Source organism: Oncorhynchus mykiss, chromosome 3 (assembly GCF_013265735.2).
Source record: "Oncorhynchus mykiss isolate Arlee chromosome 3, USDA_OmykA_1.1, whole genome shotgun sequence".
In the NCBI taxonomy this organism is placed as follows: domain Eukaryota; kingdom Metazoa; phylum Chordata; class Actinopteri; order Salmoniformes; family Salmonidae; genus Oncorhynchus; species Oncorhynchus mykiss.
Genome location: NC_048567.1, coordinates 34,323,092 through 34,333,779, shown reverse-complemented (window position 1 = coordinate 34,333,779; position 10,688 = coordinate 34,323,092). Strand labels below are relative to the sequence as shown.

Below are 10,688 nucleotides of genomic sequence, written 5' to 3'. Positions count from 1 at the left end.
TTTTGGGGATTAGGAGACTCTCTCCCTCAATACTGCGACGAGACCCGTAATCATCTGCGCAATACACTTGGCACGAAAGCCAAAACAACACAGCACAGGTACTCACACAACCAACGGGCATTGGAACAATAATCGACAACCCAATGGTGAAACAAAGGGCACATTTATGCAAATACATTCAGTGGGAATGGGGACCAGGTGTGCGTAATGACACAGTTCCGGAGGGATCCGTGATAGACATTTCTAAGTGACCCTAAACTTTTGAATGGTAGTGTATGTAAAGATGTGTAGTAAGCAAGGCTAGTATTACTAAAGCATCGTTTTAGGTGAACAAAAAAAACTCCATACCAGCAGTGTCCAACATGGCTCTACTGATGCCTGATCTACTGGGTGAGCAATCAATCAGTCAAATGTATTTATAAAGCCATTTCTTTAAATTTAACTAGACAAGTCAGTTAAGAACAAATTCTTGTTCACATCAGTAGATGTCACAAAGTGCTTTACAGAATCCCAGCCTAAAACCCAAACAGCAAGCAATGCAGATGTAGAAACACGGTGGCTAGAAAAAACTCTCTAGAAAGACAGGAACCTAGGAAGAAGCCTAGAGAGGAACCAGGCTCTGAGGGGTGGCCAGTCCTCTTCTGGCTGTGCCGGGTAGAGATTTAAAAGAGTACATAGCCATTAATTCCAGATTATTCTTCAATATGTTCAGAAGGTTAATAGATGACCAGCAGGGTCAATTAATAATCACAGTAGTTGTAGAGGATGCAACCTTAGTTGGCTTTTCATAGCCGAGCATTAAAGATGGTCGAGACAGAAGGTACGGTAGAGAGAGGGAGAGCGAGTCGAAAATAGCAGGTCAGGGACAAGGTAGCACGTCTGGTGAACAGGTCAGGGTTCCATAGCCGCAGGCAGACAATTGAAACTGGAGCAGCAGCACAAATGGGTGGACTGGGGACAGCCAGGAGTCATCAGGCCAGGTATTCATGAGGCATGGTCCTAGGTCTCAGGACCTCCGGGAGTGGAGGGAGAGAGGGAGAGAGAGAGAATTCAAGGGAGCATACTTACATTTACACAGGACACCAGATAAGACAGGATAATTACACCAGATATAACAGACTGACTCTAGCCCCGGCACATAAACTATTGCAGCATAGTGGGAGGAGGGGGACACTGTGGCGCTATCCCGACGATACCCCCGGAAAGGGCCAACCAGGCATGATATAACCCCACCCACTTTGCCAAAGCACAGCCCCCATACCACTAGAGCGATATCAACAGACCACCAATTTACTACCTGAGACGAGGCTGAGAATAGCCCACGAAGATCTCCTCCACCGCACGAGCCCGATGGGTTGCAATACCAGACAGGAAGATCACATCAGTGACTCAACCCACTGAAGTGACGCACCCCTCCTAGGGACGGCATGGAAGAGCATTAGTAAGCCAGTGACTATGCACTGTAATAGGGTCAGAGGCAGAGAATCCCAGTGGAGAGAGGGGTGCCAGCCAGTCAGAGACAGCAAGGGTGGTTTGTCACTCCAGTGCCTTGCCCTTCACCTTCGCACCCTAACAGGACAACGAGTCTCTCACATTGATGGGCAGACCATTCCATAAAAATGTAGCTCTATAGGAGAAAGCTCTGCCTCCAACTGTTTGCTTAGAAATTCTAGGGACAATAAGGAGCAGACTTATGTTCCACCCCAGCAATAGCACACTTGATGATAAACTCATTAGGTTTGATGAATTGAATCAGGTGTGTTATTGCTGGTCTAAAACAGAACCCTGCACACCCAGCAGATCTCCAGCAGGATTGGCCTGCTACAACTGTAATAGGTTTATTTATACATTGTGTGATGTTTAACTGTATTTTTGTATACAATATGTGCTAACATGAAAGACTCAATCATGGACACTCTTACTGACAGTTGTGGCTGCTCAGCAAGGAAGAAGCCACTGCTCCAAAACAACCATAAAAAAGCCAGACTACGGTTTGCAACTGCACATGGGGACAAAGATCGTACTTTTTGGAGAAATGTCCTCTGTTCTGACGAAACAAAAATAGAACTGTTTGGCCATAATGACCATGGTTATGTTTGGAGGAAAAAGGGGGATGCTTGCAAGTTGAAGAACACCATTACAACCATGAAGCACAGGGGTGGCAGCATCATGTTGTGGGGGTGCTTTGGTGCAGGAGGGACTGGTGCACTTCACAAAATAGATGGCTGCATGAGGAATTGAAAAATTACGCTGATATATTGAAGCAACATCTCAAGACGTCAGTTAAAGTTAAAGCTTGGTCGCAAATGGGTCTTCCAAATGGACAATGACCCCAAGCATACTTCCAAAGTTGTGGCAAAATGGCTTAAGGACAACAAAGTCAAGGTATTGGAGTGGCCATCACAAAGCGCGTACCTCAAATCCTATAGAAAATATGTGGGCAGAACTGAAAAAGCGTGTGCGAGCAAGGAGGCTTACAAACCTGACTCAGTTACACCAGCTCTGTCAGGAGGAATGGGCCAAAATTCACCCAACTTATTGTAGGAAGCTTCTACCTGAAATCTACCTGAAATGTTTGACCCAAGTTAAACTATTTAAAGGCAATGCTACCAACTACTAATTGAGTGTATGTAAACTTCTGACCCACTGGGAATGTGATGAAATAAATAAAAGCTGAAGTAAATCCTCCTCTCTACTATTATTCTGACATTTCACATTCTTAAAATAAAGTGGTGATCCTAACTGACTTAAGACAGGGAATTTTTAACAGGATTAAATGTCAGGAATTGTGAAAAACTGAGTTTAAATGTATTTGGCTAAGGTGTATGTAAACTTCCGACTTCAACTGCATGTACAAGAAATGTAATTAAATGCATTTCAAATGCAATGGAAAGTGGCAGGTTATGTTAATTAGGTTAGGGTAAAGCTACAATGCACACCGACCAAATCAGGTAGCCTAACCTAATCAGGTCGTGACAAATAATCATGAACATCAAATTGCTACTTACAATGCAGATTCCTTAACTTCCTGTGTCCAGACTCACAAATTGACAGTTACCCTGTGGATAATGCAGAGACAGAGTCAGTAAAACAATTCCACACCAGATGAAGAATAAGGTGTTAATGTTCAGGAACTAGCTAGCTAAATTATTTGAAAGACTAACTTACATTGGCTGGGGTCTGTCCATAGGGAGTTCATATTTTCCCTGCTGTGGATCCTTATTATTTTTTAACTATAAATAATCTAGCTAGCTAGCCTAGCTACAGTGCATTCTAAAAGTATTCAGACCACTTGACGTTTTCCATATTTTGTTAAGTTACAGCCTTATTTTAAAACGGATTAAATTGTTTTTTCCTCGTCAATCTACACACAACACCCCATAATGACAAAGCAAAAACAGTTTTTTAGACATTTTTGCAAATGTATTAAAATAAAAAAAACTGATATCAGTTTACTTTGTTGAAGCACCTTTGGCAGGGATTACAGCCTTGAGTCTTCTTCGGTATGACTCTTCAAGCTTGGCACACCTGTATTTGGGGAGATTCTCCCATTCTTCTCTGCAGATCCTCTCAAGCTCTGTCAGGTTTAATGGGGAGCGTCGCTGCACAGCTATTTTCAGGTCTCTCCAGAGATGTCCAATCGGGTTCAAGTCCAGGCTCTGGCTGGGCCACTCAAGGACATTCAGAGGCTTGTCCCAAAGCCAAAGCCAATCCTGCATTGTCTTGGTTTTGTGCTTAGGGTTGTTATTTCCCCCCCTCTGAGGTCTTGAGCGCTCTGGAAAGGTTTTAATCAATGATCTCTCTGTACTTTGCTCTGTTCATCTTTCCCTCGATCCTGACTAGTCTCCCTGCTGCCACCACCGTGCTTCACTGTAGGAATGGTATTGGCCAGGTGATGAGTGGTGCCTGGTTTTCTCTGGACGTGACGCTTGGCATTTAGGCCAAAGAGTTCAATCTTGGTTTCATCAGACCAGGGAATCTTGTTTCTCATGGTCTGAGAGTCCAATAGGTGCCTTTTGGCAAACTCCAAGCAGGCTTTCATGTGCCTTTTACTGAGGGTGGCTTCCGTCTGGCCACTCTACCATAATGGCCTGATTGGTGGAGTGCTGCAGAGATGGTTGTCCTTCTGGAAGGTTCTTCCAACTCCACAGAGGAGCTTCGGAACTCTGTCAGAGTGACCATCAGGTTCTTGGTTACCTCCCTGACCAAGGCCCTTCTCCCCCGATTTCTCAGTTTCGCCAGGAGGCCAGTGCTAGGTTGGGCTGTCAGCTCATTCTCCAAACACAGAGTTCTAGGCTAAATAAGTAAATGGGTTGACATTATTTTGTAAACTGGTAATTAGCATAGGCCTTACTATTCAAACACACTGCAGTGAATGTTGTATTGGACATAAAGACTTACCAATTTCGATAGGCCCCATTTCTTAGCCTGGTTTCCAGTCTGTTTCTGCTCTCTTGCCAACTCTGTATGGAATGTTTAGCTTCACAATGACAACAGAGTAGGCTAGAGGACCACAATGGAAACAACTTGACTAACCTGTTCCCCGCACATTGACTCGGTACCTGTACCCCCTGTACATAGCCTCCTTACTGTTATGTCATTTTCTTATTTTTTTATTTTTTTTTGTTTATTTAGTAAATATTTTCTTAACTCTATTTCTTGAACTGCATTGTTGGTTAAGGGCTTGTAATGGGCATTCCACGGTAAGCTCTACTACACCTGTTGTATTCGGCACATTTGAAATGCCTGGTTTAACATTTTCATGTATTTTAAATGGTAAAATCAAATTAAAAAATCGATTCAAATCAAGAGCACAAACTGGGACCATTTCTCGATTGGGCCCATAGACTATCACTAGCCTATAAAATATAACGGCTAAGCCCCATAACCTACTAGACGTACTCATACAGCAATTTCACCACTTGATGGCGCTGTATACCACATGACCGAATGCATGTGACCACATCAAGAGGAGGGGTTTGAATGTGACAATTTAGCTAATACAATGTAACCATCTCAAGTGTCCAAGACAACTGACTGTAAAACCGCAGACCAACTTGTTTACCAGCACTCGTTTCAACTGCTCACCACAAATGCAACACGAACGGATATCAAATGGGAGAAAACAGATTGTCAACAAAACGGAACCGCTGAGGGGACAGGGCCAGAGAACAGTCGTATGAGGTGCGTAAGCTCGTTGGGTGTGCATCATCAGGAGAATCTTACTGCATACGTGGTTTGGGTGGTTATTAAATTTGAGAAGTGCATATTTATACCGGGAAATATGTTTTGGGTTCAATTCGGAGACTAGGTTTATGCGGTCAGGACACTTTGGTGAGACCGGGGTTTATCCCAAATACCCCGTGTTTTTTTCTCTCTCGGCCGAACGATCCGCTGCCTTGTTGCTAGGAAACGTTTGACAGCTCTGATATTTAAGAGGGGATGACCAAGGCCTGCGGACTCCTCGGCTGAAACGGGCTCAAGCGGCACTGATTAAATACTCACCACCGCCGGCCTGCTTCTATTTAATCTACCAGCGCGTACTTTTTCATGCGATGTCAATTGTAGGCTACGTTATCCATGTATAAACATGGCCATATCGTGTTAACCATCAAACATCGTTCAATTCGCGAGTCATGTATGGACATTATGTTTGGCAATAAAATATGGTACAGCAAAGTAGGTTAGCATATATCCAACCTAGGCTACTTGTCCAAAGCTTGAAAAACGAGAAGTGGCATTTTCACTGGAGCAGCATAAAAGGCAGGTATTGGACAGGACAGATGTGTAATGTGGTATCCCGTCACTCTCTCTCGTTCTCTTGATTCCTATGGTCATGCATCTGAAGGTCACTCCGTGAACCAGTGGTGTAGACAGAAATCTATTGGTGGCAGGGCCAGCAAAAAAATGTAGGTGGGCCAAAATTGAGGCACTCAGATAATCATTAAATTATCACAAATGCATAGCGTATCCTACCTTAATGTAATCGATCGCACACAACAAGCCATCTGACGTGATTTCACATTACAGGCCAAATAGTATTGTAGGCCTTTGTAAATCCATGACTCTTGCATTTTAACATGATTTATCAATGATTTGATGGCAATGCAAGGACATGTACCTCCTGCAATGCAGCATGTGGCAGCCAAAATTACTATGTCCACCCTGTTGCCACATGGAGATGTGCCCTTCCACATTATTCCGAGCAACAAAGCTGAGCTCTCTTGGACAATGTTTCCCTAAAGAACAATCCCTTTGATATTCACCCCCAGCTGATGTACGACCCAGTACACTTGAAAAAAACAGGTGTCAACATCTTTGCTAGGAAACTGAAAGAAACTGCTCTGGGACAAAGCAAAAACCAAAATAAGAGGAACTCTGCCATATATGCTCCAAGATCATGACCATCAGCCACCCAGAGAGACCAGCACCACTCCACCCTACACCATTGGGCCCCTTCCAGAGTGGACAGCATCCCTTACCTCACTACCCACCCATGCTAACAGGAAAACACCCTAGTCAGAAGAGACCAACAGTCCAGCAAGACATCTATGCAGAAGTGTCACCCTGCTGCAGCTGAACTCAACCAGATAAGGCATCTGCTGAACATTATCTGCAATAAAATCAGAAAAAGAATTTGTTATGAGAAATACAATGATTAGAAATACAGCGTATTATAATGATATCAGTTTTATATAAGCTACCCAGGAAAGGGTTTTATATATATTTATTACTACACAAACAACACAAGAGGATTAAAAAACAAAAGAATAACAAGAAAAATGAGCAAACTGAATAATAAAAATAAATTAAAAAGTACCCTAAGTAAAAGCAAAGCTAAAAAGGTGTCTCTTTTAAATGTGTCCACAGTTTCAGCCCCCATCAGATTCTCTGGCAGGCTAATCCAGAGGCTGGGGGCATAGTAACTAAGGGCTACCTTTCCATGCCTCTTGGTCCTAGGCTTTGGGATAGCTAAAATGCCAGTGCCAGAGGACCTGAGCTACCTACTGGGTACATAACTCAAAAGCATGACTGATATGTATTGGGGTGCACAATTGTGGGATGATTTAAAAACCAATAGAATAATCTTAAAATGTATTCTAAAATGCACAGGCAGCCAGTGCAGAGACTTTGAAACCAGTGTAATGTGTGTAGCATTCTGTATGTTTTGCAGTTAACCAATGGCTTTCTTGGTTAGACCAGACAGGAAAGCATTAACGTACTCAAGCCTGCTTGTAATAAAATCATGATGGGTCAGAAATGGCTCTGGTGATACAGAAATGTAAAGCTGTGTATCGTCTAGGTAGCAGTGAAAATCAATGCCATGCTTTCTGATAACGCTGCCAAGGGGTAACATACAGTTGAAGTTAGAAGTTTACATACAGCTTAGCCAAATACATTTAAACTCAGTTTTTCACAATTCCTGACATTTAATCCTAGTAAAACTTCCCTGTCTTAGGTCAGTTAGGATCACCACTTTATTTTAAGAAAGTGAAATGTCAGAATAATAGCAGATTGAATTATTTATTTCAGCTTTTATTTCTTTCATCACATTCCCAGTGGGTCAGAAGTTTACATACACTCAATTAGTATTTGGTAGAATTGCCTTCAAATAGTTTGACTCAAACGTTTCAGGTAGCCTTCCACAAGCTTCCCACAATAAGTTGGGTGAATTTTGGCCCATTCCTCCTGACAGAGCTGCTGTAACTGAGTCAGGTTTGTAGGCCTCCTTGCTCGCACACACTTTCTCAGTTCTGCCCACATATTTTCTATAGGATTGAGGTATGCGCTTTGTGATGGCCACTCCAATAACTTGACTTTGTTGTCCTTAAGCCATTTTGCCACAACTTTGGAAGTATGCTTGGGGTCATTGTCCATTTGGAAGACCCATTTGCAACCAAGCTTTAACTTCTGTATTGAGATGTTGCTTCAATATATCCGCATAATTTTCCTTCTCATGATGCCATTTATTTTGTGAAGTGCACCAAACCCTCCTGTAGCAAAGCACCCCCACAACATGATGCTGCCAACCCCGTGCTTCACGGTTAGGATGGTGTTATTCGGCTTGCAAGCCTCCGCCTTTTTTCTCAGAACATAACGATGGTCATTATGGCCAAACAGTTCTATTTTTGTTTCGTCAGACCAGAGGACATTTCTCCAAAAAGTACGATCTTTGTCCCCAAACCTTTAAAAGTTTCTTCAGGTATTTGTTTAGAGCAACGAGTCGGCTGAAATGTTCCCGACTCCTTCCGATAGCATGGGAGGGGGCATGTGCCTCCCGAGTGGCGCAGCTGTCTAAGGCACTGCATCGGCATTACTATAGTCCGGGTTCAATCCCAGGCTGTGCCATTACCGACCGGGAGTCCCATAGGGTGGCGCACAATTGGCCCAGCGTCGTCCGAGGGTTTGACAGGGGGAGCTTTACTTGGCTCATCGTGCTCTAGCAACTCCTTGTGGCAAGCCGGGCTTTTGCAGGCTGACCTCGTCGTCAGTTGAACAGTGTTTCCTCCGACACATTGTTGCAGCTGGCTTCTGGGATTAGCGAGCAGGTGTTAAGAAGCTCAGTTTTGCAGGTCATATTTCGGAGGACGCATCACTTGACTTTCGCCTGTCCCGAGCCCATTGGGGAGTTGCAGCGACGAGACCGTAATCACGAAATTCCGATGGCGTCGGAAACACCAGGAAGGTTGAAGATGGCCCAAGACCCTTCTGTATTGAGTCAGCAACCTCCTGAACTGTGGTGGCCATGGGGGAAGGGTGCCACTAGGTGGCCACGGGCTGGTGGTATACTCCCAGGATCCGTGCTGACTCCCAGGGGTGGTAGGTCCGTCTCAAGTGGGCCAAAACTTTGATAGCTAGATTGGATCTTCTCGGATAGATGAAGGGTGGCCAGACTGTCTTTACCTATCTCCTATGCCTTGAGTGTCCAGTCTCACATGAGCTGCAGAGTTGAGCTTAACATCTGTCCGTTGGATTGGGGCAGATCAACTCCACCCGACTCATGCTTGCTTGCTTTTACCCGCAAGCATTTATAACTGAGATTCGGTTTGTCTGGGCTCTCAAGGTTGTGTACTTAGAAAGCAGGTTATCCTTTTCTTGCAGCCCAGCGAGCAGTCGGAGGATCTCTTCCTTAAGCTGCTTGATGGTGGTGCATTTACCATCACCATTAATTTTGCTGATGACACAACAGTGGTAGGCCTGATTACCGACAACGATGAGACGGCCTATAGGGAGGAGGTCAGAGAACTGGCAGTGGGGTGCCAGGACAACAACCTCTCCCTCAACGTGATCAAGACAAAGGAGATGATTATGGACTACAGGAAAAAGAGGACCGAGCACGCCCCCATTCTCATCGACGAGGCTGCAGTGGAGCAGGTTGAGAGCTTCAAGTTCCTTGGTGTCCACATAACCAACAAACTAACATGGTCCAAGCACACCATGACAGTTGTGAAGAGGGCATGACAAAACCTTTTCCCCCTCAGGAGACTGAAAAGATTTGGCATGGGTCCTCAGATCCTCAAAAGAGCATCTGGTTGCATCACCGACTGGTATGGAAACTGCTCGGCCTCAGACTGCAAAGCACCACAGAGGGTAATGTGTATGGCCCAGTACATAACTGGAGCCAAGCTTCCTGTCATCCAGGACCTCTATACCAGGCGGTGTCAGAGAAAGGCCCAAAAAATTGTCAGTCTCGAGCCACCCTAGTTATAGACTGTTCTTTCTGCTACCACACGGCAAGAGGTATCGTAGTGCCAAGTCTAGGTCCAAGAGGCTTCTAAACAGCTTTTACCCGCAAGCAATAAGATTCCTGAACAGCTAATCAAATGGCTACTATTTGCATTTCCCCCCCCCCCCTTCTACGCTGGTGCTACTCTCTGTTATTATCTATGCATAGTCACTTGAATAACTCTACCTACATGTACATATTACCTCAATTACATTGACTTTGTACCGGTACCCCCTGTATATAGCCCCGCTAGTGTTATTTACTGCTGCTCTTTAATTATTTGTTATTCTTATCTCTTACTTTTTTTGTGTTGGTTTTTTCTTAAAACTGCATTGTTGGTTAAGGGCTTGTAAGTAAGCAATTTCACTGTTCACTGTTGTATTCAGCGCATGTGACAAATACAATTTGATTTGATTTAGTGCTGACAAATCCCTGTCCAGTTTTCAGTTACACCTCATCTCCATCTTGTGATTGTGTGGAAATCATCTCACACTAAAGCATTTGTGCCCAGCCGTGGATAAAAACACCAGTGGGCTAGCACTGCTAGTGTTAGCCTGCTTCATTTTCATGATGGCTAGCAACTACCTGGTACTTAACAGGAATCCGGAACACAAACATGCAGTCCCAGCCTTAAAGGCTAACCGCGTCTCAGAATTCATAGCAATAACTTTAGCTATGATTTAAAAGAGAACTATTTCATAAAAACTACAAACCGATTGTAGACAGTACACTGTTCTGTTGCGTGCACTGATTATGTATGTAGCCTCAAACAAAGTTAATGAAATTAGTCATTTGCTAATCTTAGATAATATCGATAATTAGTATGAGACATTTCCGGAACTCACTTTTACAGCACCTTCGATGATACAGCAGTAGGAATACAAGGATATAGCATCTATAAAATCTCTACGGGGGAGGTGTTGCTGTATATATTCCGAGCCATATTCCTGTAAAGCTCAGA

At 43.9% G+C, this 10,688-nt stretch overlaps 1 protein-coding gene across 2 annotated transcripts in view; it reads left to right on the top strand.

The window, feature by feature from the left end:
- The first annotated feature begins 4,956 nt into the window (after nucleotides 1-4,956).
- The window catches only part of klhl32 (kelch-like family member 32), a 37,314-nt gene continuing 31,582 nt past the window's right edge, over nucleotides 4,957-10,688 (top strand). Inside the window, exon 1 of one of the 2 annotated variants that reach the window (XM_036973916.1) lies at nucleotides 4,957-5,184. The gene's annotated coding sequence lies outside the window, so the exon portion shown is untranslated. The remainder of the gene's footprint in view (nucleotides 5,185-10,688) is intronic. The other variant, XM_036973915.1, reaches the window with a different exon arrangement.